Source organism: Schistocerca gregaria, unplaced genomic scaffold, assembly GCF_023897955.1.
Source record: "Schistocerca gregaria isolate iqSchGreg1 unplaced genomic scaffold, iqSchGreg1.2 ptg001421l, whole genome shotgun sequence".
Lineage (NCBI taxonomy): Eukaryota > Metazoa > Arthropoda > Insecta > Orthoptera > Acrididae > Schistocerca > Schistocerca gregaria.
The window spans coordinates 67501-77500 of record NW_026062722.1 but is presented as its reverse complement, the minus strand read 5'-3'; positions in this window follow the sequence as shown (position 1 = coordinate 77500).

Sequence of the window (10000 nt, the reverse complement as noted above, 5' to 3'; positions counted from 1 at the left end):
CGTCCCTCGGAAGATGACGCTGCTTCCGACGACGATACCGCCCTCTATGAGACGGCCGGCCGACTATGATGTCGATGTCGCCTACAGCGCCCGCTTGACGACCCAGAGTAAAACGCCTGCTGCACCCCCTCTTCACCGCAGGTGACGCAAATCGAGTCAAAAGTGGTGGACCGACGGTCACTCCAGCCGCACCTGTGAATGCGCCACCCCCACCGCCCGACTCGCAACTCGAGCGGATGTACGGCGGACTTTTCCCGCAATCGTACATTGCAGTCCACCCCTATATCTTCCACTTCATGAAGAGTTATCTCCCAAAAGCCAAAGTCCCGCTGTCCCAATACATGCTCTGGACGGCGGGCCGCGAGACGTGACGCTCGGTGGCAAAGAGTGCGCCGCTGAGGATATAGAGGGTCCGTCCCCCCGCACAGTGGTGACGGTGTGCGGGTAGTGTTTCCGACACCTCTTCCTGCGGTGGCAACTCTGGGGCAGAGTCGATACTCGCCCACTGGTGGAAGGTAAGCATTCTGCTTTACATCAGTACATAACTAATATTTCAGTCGTCTGACGTCCCTCCTTAGTAAATGATGCAGGACCACATACATAGATGATACATACTGTAAACTGGGGAGGACAGTGTGAACCGCACTCGACCCAGTCACCCTATCTCACAGTCCACTCTGTGTGTAACAAAGCGAAAGCACCAAAGCACTATCGTTCAACAACATCCATTTTATCCTCGCTGCCACAGGACACTATCCAAACAACGACAAGAGGAACGTCACGTCCACTAATAAGACAGAATGTCTCACATCACCCGCAAACAACGCAGCTCAAATCAGCCAGCAACACCCACAGTGGTCCACCCAGTATCAACACAGGACGCAACGCCACGCCACAACACAAAAGGTACAAGTAATAAAATACCCTTTGGCCACACCCCTTATAAAGGCATCGAACCAACCCACCACCTGACACCAGCCAAACGTACATCCTGATTTGACACATCTCTGGCAACCTAACCCACGTTGGCCCTTAACCTAACCCACGTTGGCCCTTAACCTAACCCACGTTGGCCCTTAACCTAACCCACGTTGGCCCTTAACCTAACCCACGTTGGCCCTTAACCTAACCCACGTTGGCCCTTAACCTAACCCACGTTGGCCCTTAACCTAACCCACGTTGGCCCTTAACCTAACCCACGTTGGCCCTTAACCTAACCCACGTTGGCCCTTAACCTAACCCACGTTGGCCCTTAACCTAACCCACGTTGGCCCTTAACCTAACCCACGTTGGCCCTTAACCTAACCCACGTTGGCCCCTAACCTAACCCACGTTGGCCCCTAACCTAACCCACGTTGGCCCCTAACCTAACCCACGTTGGCCCCTAACCTAACCCACGTTGGCCCCTAACCTAACCCACGTTGGCCCCTAACCTAACCCACGTTGGCCCCTAACCTAACCCACGTTGGCCCCTAACCTAACCCACGTTGGCCCCTAACCTAACCCACGTTGGCCCCTAACCTAACCCACGTTGGCCCCTAACCTAACCCACGTTGGCCCCTAACCTAACCCACGTTGGCCCCTAACCTAACCCACGTTGGCCCCTAACCTAACCCACGTTGGCCCCTAACCTAACCCACGTTGGCCCCTAACCTAACCCACGCTGCACCTTAACCTAAGTTACGCTGCACCTTAACCTAAGTTACGCTGCACCTTAACCTAAGTTACGCTGCACCTTAACCTAAGTTACGCTGCACCTTAACCTAAGTTACGCTGCACCTTAACCTAAGTTACGCTGCACCTTAACCTAAGTTACGCTGCACCTTAACCTAAGTTACGCTGCACCTTAACCTAACTTACACTGCACCTTAACCTAACTTACACTGCACCTTAACCTAAGTTACACTGCACCTTAACCTAAGTTACACTGCACCTTAACCTAACTTACACTGCACCTTAACCTAAGTTACACTGCACCTTAACCTAAGTTACACTGCACCTTAACCTAAGTTACACTGCACCTTAACCTAAGTTACACTGCACCTTAACCTAAGTTACACTGCACCTTAACCTAAGTTACACTGCACCTTAACCTAAGTTACACTGCACCTTAACCTAAGTTACACTGCACCTTAACCTAAGTTACACTGCACCTTAACCTAAGTTACACTGCACCTTAACCTAACTTACACTGCACCTTAACCTAACTTACACTGCACCTTAACCTAACTTACACTGCACCTTAACCTAACTTACACTGCACCTTAACCTAACTTACACTGCACCTTAACCTAACTTACACTGCACCTTAACCTAACTTACACTGCACCTTAACCTAACTTACACTGCACCTTAACCTAACTTACACTGCACCTTAACCTAACTTACACTGCACCTTAACCTAACTTACACTGCACCTTAACCTAACTTACACTGCACCTTAACCTAACTTACACTGCACCTTAACCTAACTTACACTGCACCTTAACTGTCACATGTAACGTCACAGGAATGTAGCTTTGCCTAACAGCAACCCTCTGAACATAGTTCACTGCTTGGATCCTCTGGTGTCATGTGTATTTCTTGATGCCATGGTGCGTACCCTCACATAAAGGTCTTTCGAGTGTTGCGTACTTTCTACACAGTCCCGCTAACCACTGGAAGGGTGTACCGCTACAGAACGAATATCGCCCTCCCCTCCTGCCCTTCCAAGCTGGTCGGTCAGGCGTTTGTTTGTGAAATGAGCCTTGCAGCTGTTCAGTTGCATTCGGTTGTCGATGCAGTCAGTGTACGTTGTGGTACGGCCTGTGTGGACTGTCCGCTGATGTACGCGTAACCCACACTGATCATCCGTCGTTACGTACTGAGTGACATAATGTGGCACATGCTTGACCGTACACCGGCTGCGCCCTACAATGGCGAATCATAAGGGCCATATGTTGTGCACGATGCTACTTGTCTCGTCTCCCCATTACAGCGAGATTGCACTGTTGTACGCCGTACAGACATGTGGTAAGTAGGTACGGACGAAAGTATTGCATGTTGGCCCCCCCCCCCCCCCCCCCTCCTCCCTCTGCCGGGAATCAGCGTGAGCCGTCTGTTGATGTAGCGACGAGGGTTTTCCTATTTAATCGTATTGCCCCACACAACATGATAGCACGGTGGACCGCGTTCCACATCTGCGACATGCTACAGAGGCCGGTTGACAGTCGACCGCGCAAGGGACATTGCACACGTGCGCGGACCATCTTCCACGTGTTCTCTCGTGTACATGCCGCAGTGTGTATGTGGGCTGATGTAGCGTGTCGTGACACATAACATGCAGGCATGCCAGAATCGTAGATTTCGCAAATGTAGATTGACGTATACGTTTGCTGCCAAAGATCCGCAAATGAACTGGAAATCAGTTGTTGAGCGGTTGTTCGCGCTGCAGGTGCATCGGTGATAGCGACGATCGGTACATCTGTGAACCGGTTGTTTCGGCGGTACCCGCCATGCCCCCGAACCTGAGTTGGCCATGTGGGTATGAAGCGATACGAGGCTGTGGCTTGGCGGGACAGTCCCCGGCCGGTGAGGGGGGGCCGCCCGGCGTGCTGGCCGCGCGCTGCGTGAGCGCACGCACTACAGCCGGCTGGTGGGGGGCGCCCAGTGGCAGGAGCGCCGGCCGACGGGCCCGGCTGGCGTCCCAGCTATGCGCCGGCGCACCCTGCGCGCGGCGCCAGGCGGCCAAAGTGGGTTCTGCCGAGCCCGGTGCGAAGCGCGGTGGACATCTGCAGTGTGCTGGTCCGATTGCGGACTGTGTGCGTTGAGGATGCGCCGCCGCCCGGCACTCGGCGTCGCGACGCCGTCTGCTGCTCGGTCGCCCCCAGCGGTTCTCGCAGGTGGTTTGTATCGCAGCTCTGCGGACGTGTTGGCGCGTGCGCTGTGCTGGGAGAGTTCGCTTCTGCACCCAAGTGGGGCTTTGCCCTTCTGTGGCGCTGGCGTTGGAGCTGCCGGTCACCGTAGGTGGCGCGTGTTGTTTCCCGCCGGCAATGCCACGACAGCACGCTCCCGGGCCTCTGTCGGCAGCGGCAAGCTCAGTTGGGAGCACGGGTGTTCGCACTGAAAGCGTCTACTCGCCTATCTCCGGGCGATTGCGCCTCTCTCGAACCCGACCAAGTACTTAGGACGGCGCTGCGCGCCGCCGGGACCTGAGAGGGTTTCGAGGTGTATCGTGCAGGGGAGCTCAGCCTCCTCCTGTTTGCAGAATAATTGAGCGGACGCTTGCGTGTTCGCGCGGGCCCTCGGGACACACTCCCGGGCGGCCGGCTGCTCAGCTCTCGTTGACGCAGCTCCCTGGTTGATCCTGCCAGTAGTCATATGCTTGTCTCAAAGATTAAGCCATGCATGTCTCAGTACAAGCCGCATTAAGGTGAAACCGCGAATGGCTCATTAAATCAGTTATGGTTCCTTAGATCGTACCCACGTTACTTGGATAACTGTGGTAATTCTAGAGCTAATACATGCAAACAGAGTCCCTGTCTGGCGTGAGGTCGGTCGCTCGACGGCGCGTTCGGCGCGGGCCCGCCCGTAGCCGGCGCGCCGTAAGGCACGGAGGCTCGCACTGGGGCGTATCGCTTCCAGACGGGCGTGCCGCGGCACTCCTCACAGGGGAAGTGATGTGTCTCTTACAACCTCTCCTTCCCAAGTGGCTCTTTCCGCCTTCCCGTGGTGCCAGACGTTAAGCTCGGCATTTTGCCTTGCGACAAAAGGGAGAGCTGCGACCCAACCCGATGCGAAAGCGAAGGGTGCGTGGCACAGGGGGAGCTGTGTCAAGGGACGAACATCTGTCCCTTCCTGTTCGCAGGGCCCAGACCCAGACCAACAGGAGCTCTGCATGCCGGCGACTTCGTTTGTCGGCGTGGGATCGCGGCGCGAGTCGGCAAGGGTGCCTCGCCGCGCCCCTGGGTAACCGGGGCGTGTTCTGCCAAACCCAGGAGGTGGTGACATCGCCTGGGCCAGGTTAACTGGGTCCAGACCGCCGAACGTCTGGGGGACCGGCCCGCCACCTGAGTAGGAGTGGGTCCTTGGCCGTAAGGTGGAAACTCGGGCTAGTAGGCGGCGAAGGGCGAGAGGTGCATCCGCCTCTCCGGAGTGCGGGGTGCAGTTGCCGAGGAGCGTCGCGTGAAATCGCCGATGACGGAGCCATCGATGGGGACCAGTGCGCTGGCAACGGCGCGCTGAACCCGGCAGTTCGAGAGGGCCCTTGACCTTGGGGCGAGGTCGGTGGGCGAGCTGCAAGAAGTCCCCCCCCATGCCAGAGGAGCCGGTCCGGGGTAAGAGACGGGCTCCCACCTTTTTTATATCACTCGTAAATCATGGCGACGACAGATACGAGTGATTCGAGTGCGCCTCAACGTGCGTCTACTGCGCCTGATCCCTCTCCTCAGGACGAGCTGGGACAGGTCGAGAATGAGTCAGTTATGCAAAGACTTGCCAGAATAACTACGCTCATGGAGCAATCTGTAAAAAATGGCAAGATCAGCCAAGCCGGAATGTCAGCCATTAAAAATGAATTGGCAGCTTGGGCCATTGTCCATGCAAAACTAGAAGGTAGGCTAGAAGAATTAGTAAAAGAAAACAATAGACTAAGAAAGCAGCCAGTGAAAACTTGGGCGGCAGTGGCAGCGCAAGCTCCCACCAAGCCCAACACCACCAGAGAGACAATAAATAAGGTAACTAAGAGGCCAGATACGGCAGTCTTTTTGAGAACACTTCCTGGAGAAGACACAAGCATAAAGAAAATACAGGAGTTATTCACGAAAACCGTGGACCCTGTGAAGGAAAAAATAAAGATAAAGAGAATCAAACCGAGCAGGAACTCAGTCATCGTAGAAGTTGCCTCGGAAGAGGATAAAGAAAAGCTACTGAAGAACCAAAAGCTGAACTCAGTGGTGAAATGTGAGCCACCAAGAAAAAGAAATCCTCTCGTCATACTATATGACGTGCCATCTATTATGACGAATGAAGAGTTGTCAGAGACAATCAGGGCACAAAATTTTGAGCATCTAAGCGCTGAAGAATTTAATAATTGTTTTAAACTTAGATTTAAAACGGGTCCACGAGGTCGTGATGTTGTACATCATGTCGCTGAAGTGACAGCACAGATGTGGAAGAACATCACAACAATGGGCAGGATCTATGTTGGCTTCCATGCCATCAACACCAAAGACTATGTCGTGGTACCTCGTTGCCACAACTGTGGTGACCTGGACCACATTCTCAGGCTGTGCACCAGGGAGCCGGCGTGCACCAAGTGCGGAGAAAGTGGCCATAATCGTAAGGACTGTAAAGGTACACAAATCTGCATACCATGCAAAAGCAGAGGGAAGAAGTCTTGCGGAGCTGTAGGTCGGAATTGCCCAACATACAGAATGTTGGAACAAAGATTAATCTCCAGAACTGATTATGGCTGAACTCGGCATACCGAACAGGATGCCGAAGCGCAAATCCCCGAGCAAGAGGAGGAGGGACGCTATGAGGGCAAGTAAATTCAAGTTATTTCTGAGGTCGCTTACGGGCGCCGGAAAACCTGAAACAACAGATATAGCCATTCAAACTGAGCCCCAATGGGTAAACATAGCAATACAAACAGATCTCCCTATAGCAGCAGCTCCCTCCTCTGAAAGCCGGGGAGCAGAGCCGATAAAACATCAGAAACGGCAAGGGCATCCTGCGGCCATAACAGTCTCTGAAAAGCAACAGAACAAGCATGAGAAACCGGTTCAAGAAAATGAAGTAACTAGCTCCAGCATAAATTCCACTGAACAGAGTACTCCAGTGGTCAGATTGCCACCTGTGGATCCTGTGAGGGTCTACCCTAATTTAGAATATACTATGCAGCTAGCAAGACTTGAACAGCCGGCTACCCTGACCACAGCCCTGAGACATGTGGTTCGTGTAGGACATGAAGAAGGAAGAAGGGTAACCTTCTCGGTGATGGAGGCTGTTGACAGAATCCAACTAAAATCAGTGAATCTCCCCACCGACTTCGGAGCCCTGCGGGACCTGCTACGAAAAGTCTTCGAAAGGAGAGGGGAGAAATTCAACTTAGACGACATTTACGAGCAGGCAGTTCTAGCCAATGGAAGAATTGCATTTGACTGGTCTAAAACCTGGCCAAATGACCGCATACATACATACTTCCCTTGATGACAAAGCTTAACATAGGACAACTAAATACACATAACAGCCGACTCGTAATGCAGGAACTCCGAAGGGAGGTGGAGGAGAGGAGATTGGATGTGCTCTGTCTACAGGAGCCGTACTCCCAAGCTGGAAAGGTCGCTTTTGCTGCCGCAACATGGCAGGTAATTAGCAAAGGAGAAGTCCCGAAAGCGGCGATAATAATAACAAATAAGCTCCTGAGAGTCACCACGCTCTCTCAATTCACAACTACCCACTGCAACGTCGTGGAGTTGCAATCCCCAACCGGAATCGTCTTTATAATAAACATGTACTTTCAGTACAGTGATAATATTGAAACACACTTAGATCACCTAACGAGAGTGACCACGGCGTTGCGGGGGAGAAAGTTGATAATTACAGCTGACATAAATGCCAAATCCCCCCTGTGGTACAGTGGCACACGAGATGCAAATGGGGAGAAGGTAGAAGAATTTATTATGGCAACCCAACTTGTGGTGGCTAATAGGCCGGGCAATCCTCCTACCTACACGGCGGGAGGAAGACAAGGGACAAATATTGACATAACTCTAACAACACCGAATGTTACAAACATACTCCAAAATTGGAAGGTAATAGGGAATGCCACCACAAGCGACCATAATTTAATAACTTTCACCATAGGGGATAGAGAGTGCCGCTGGGCCATGGGGTGGGAATTGCAATATAACTTTAATAGAGCAGATTGGGAGCGGCTAGCGAGGGAGTGCGACATTCCTCCAATACCGGGAGGGGACGCACAACAAGATATAGACGTAAACGACAGAACTGACGACATAGTGACCGCCATAACTAGAGCGGTGAGGGCTGCTGTACCAACCAGGAGGAGGGCCATGGCGGCCTCTCCGTCACCATGGACGCCTGAACTAGAGGAATTGCGTCAGTCTGTCAGAAGGCTAAGGAGGTACTACCAGCGCAGTGTCGTCTGGCAAGAGAAACAAAGATGGCAGTTGCGGTATAGGGAGGCCAAGCAACAGTTCCAAAAGGAACTACGCGAGGTCAGGACACGGAGCTGGGAACGCTATGTGCTCAGTCAACTTGTGCTGGATCCATGGGGACTTCCCTACAAGTTAGTGAGGGAAAAGATCCGCTCTCCTATGGAGCTATCAACTGTCAGGCACGGGGGCGGGATGACGGAGTCCTGGCAGGAAACTGCTGGGGTCCTCCTCCAGTCCCTGTTGCCTGATGACTATGCGGACGGGGAAACCGAAGCACAGCGGCAACTGAGAGAGGAGGATCAAGTGCAATATAACAACGATGCAGCGGTCTACCCCTTCTCGGAAGAGGAGGTGGCGGCCCACATAAAATCTCTCAAAAGAGGGAAAGCTCCTGGGCCAGATGGCATTGTGGCGGAGGTGGTGCAATTCCTGGCCCCCCAGCTGGTTGCGCCATTAACGCATTTATACAATGAATGCCTAAGGCAACAACAGTTCCCAAGGAGATGGAAAAAGGCAAATGTTGTCATTATAAAGAAAGGCCAAGATAAAGATCCAGCGGAAGTGAAGTCATACAGGCCAATCTGCCTGTTGGACTTGCTTGGTAAATTATTTGAGAAGTTGCTGGCTGACAGACTGGCGGCACACAGAGTTTTATGCGGGATGAGCAGCAGGCAATTCGGTTTCAGGCCAGGGCGATCGGCATCTGATGCAATCGCCCTGGCAGCCGAGGTCTGCGGCTCAACCCCGCATAAATACGTGGTGGGCATCATGGTGGACATCAGTGGCGCCTTTGACAACCTGTGGTGGCCTTCGCTCTTCTCCTGCTTGCGGGAGAAAGAGTGTCCAGGGCCGCTATATGGTTGCCTGAGGAGCTATTGCGAGGAACGAGAGGTCTGGCTATCATCCTCTAGCGAGAGAGTTAGTAAAGTGATCACGAAAGGATGTCCCCAGGGATCGGTCCTTGGACCGCTTTTTTGGGACATCCATATGGAGCCTTTATTGGACAATCTACAACAATGCGAGGATGTGCTAGAGGTGATAGCCTACGCAGATGACCTCCTCCTGTTGGTCGGTGGCCGGAGCCGAGAAGACATTGAACCTAAGATAGAAAGGGCCATAGACAAACTTCAACAGTGGTGCCACACCACCAAAATGACAGTCTCACCAAGTAAGTCAACTTACTTACTGCTGAAAGGACAACTAACCAGGAACCCGACAGTCAGGATTGACGGTTCACCAGTATTACGAAGACGTGACACACGATACTTAGGAGTCATCATTGATGAGAAATGGAACTTCGGGAGGCACATTGAAACCGTAACCCAAAAGGCCCTACAAATTCTAAATAACCTCATTTCCATAGGACATAAAAGATTTCACCTCCCTCCACACCTCATTAAACTATATCATAATAGTATCTTAACCTCAGTGGTGGGTTACGGCTCGGGAGTCTGGGCGCATAGACTCACGAGGGTTGTGCCTGCCATGGCAGTGAGAAGGGTGCAAAGAAGTATGATATTACGATCTGTGGGGGCTTATAGAACGTCTCCAGGGGGGGCCCTGTTAGTCATAATGGGGCTCTGCCCACTAGATATAAAGATAAGGGAGCAAGCAGCCTGGTATTGGGCAAAAAAGGGGAATCTAGGTAAAATTGAAGAGATTATGGGGGTGAGGGTGGCAAATAAGAGGGAAATTATGAAAAGGGGAGAAGAATTATGGCAGGGGACTTGGGAAACGGAGGAAACCGGACGTAGAACTTTTCAGTTCATTCCGGACGTGAGGGAACGCTTGCAAATGAAGTATTTTGAGCCAACAAAGGGATTGTTCCACTTTCTCAC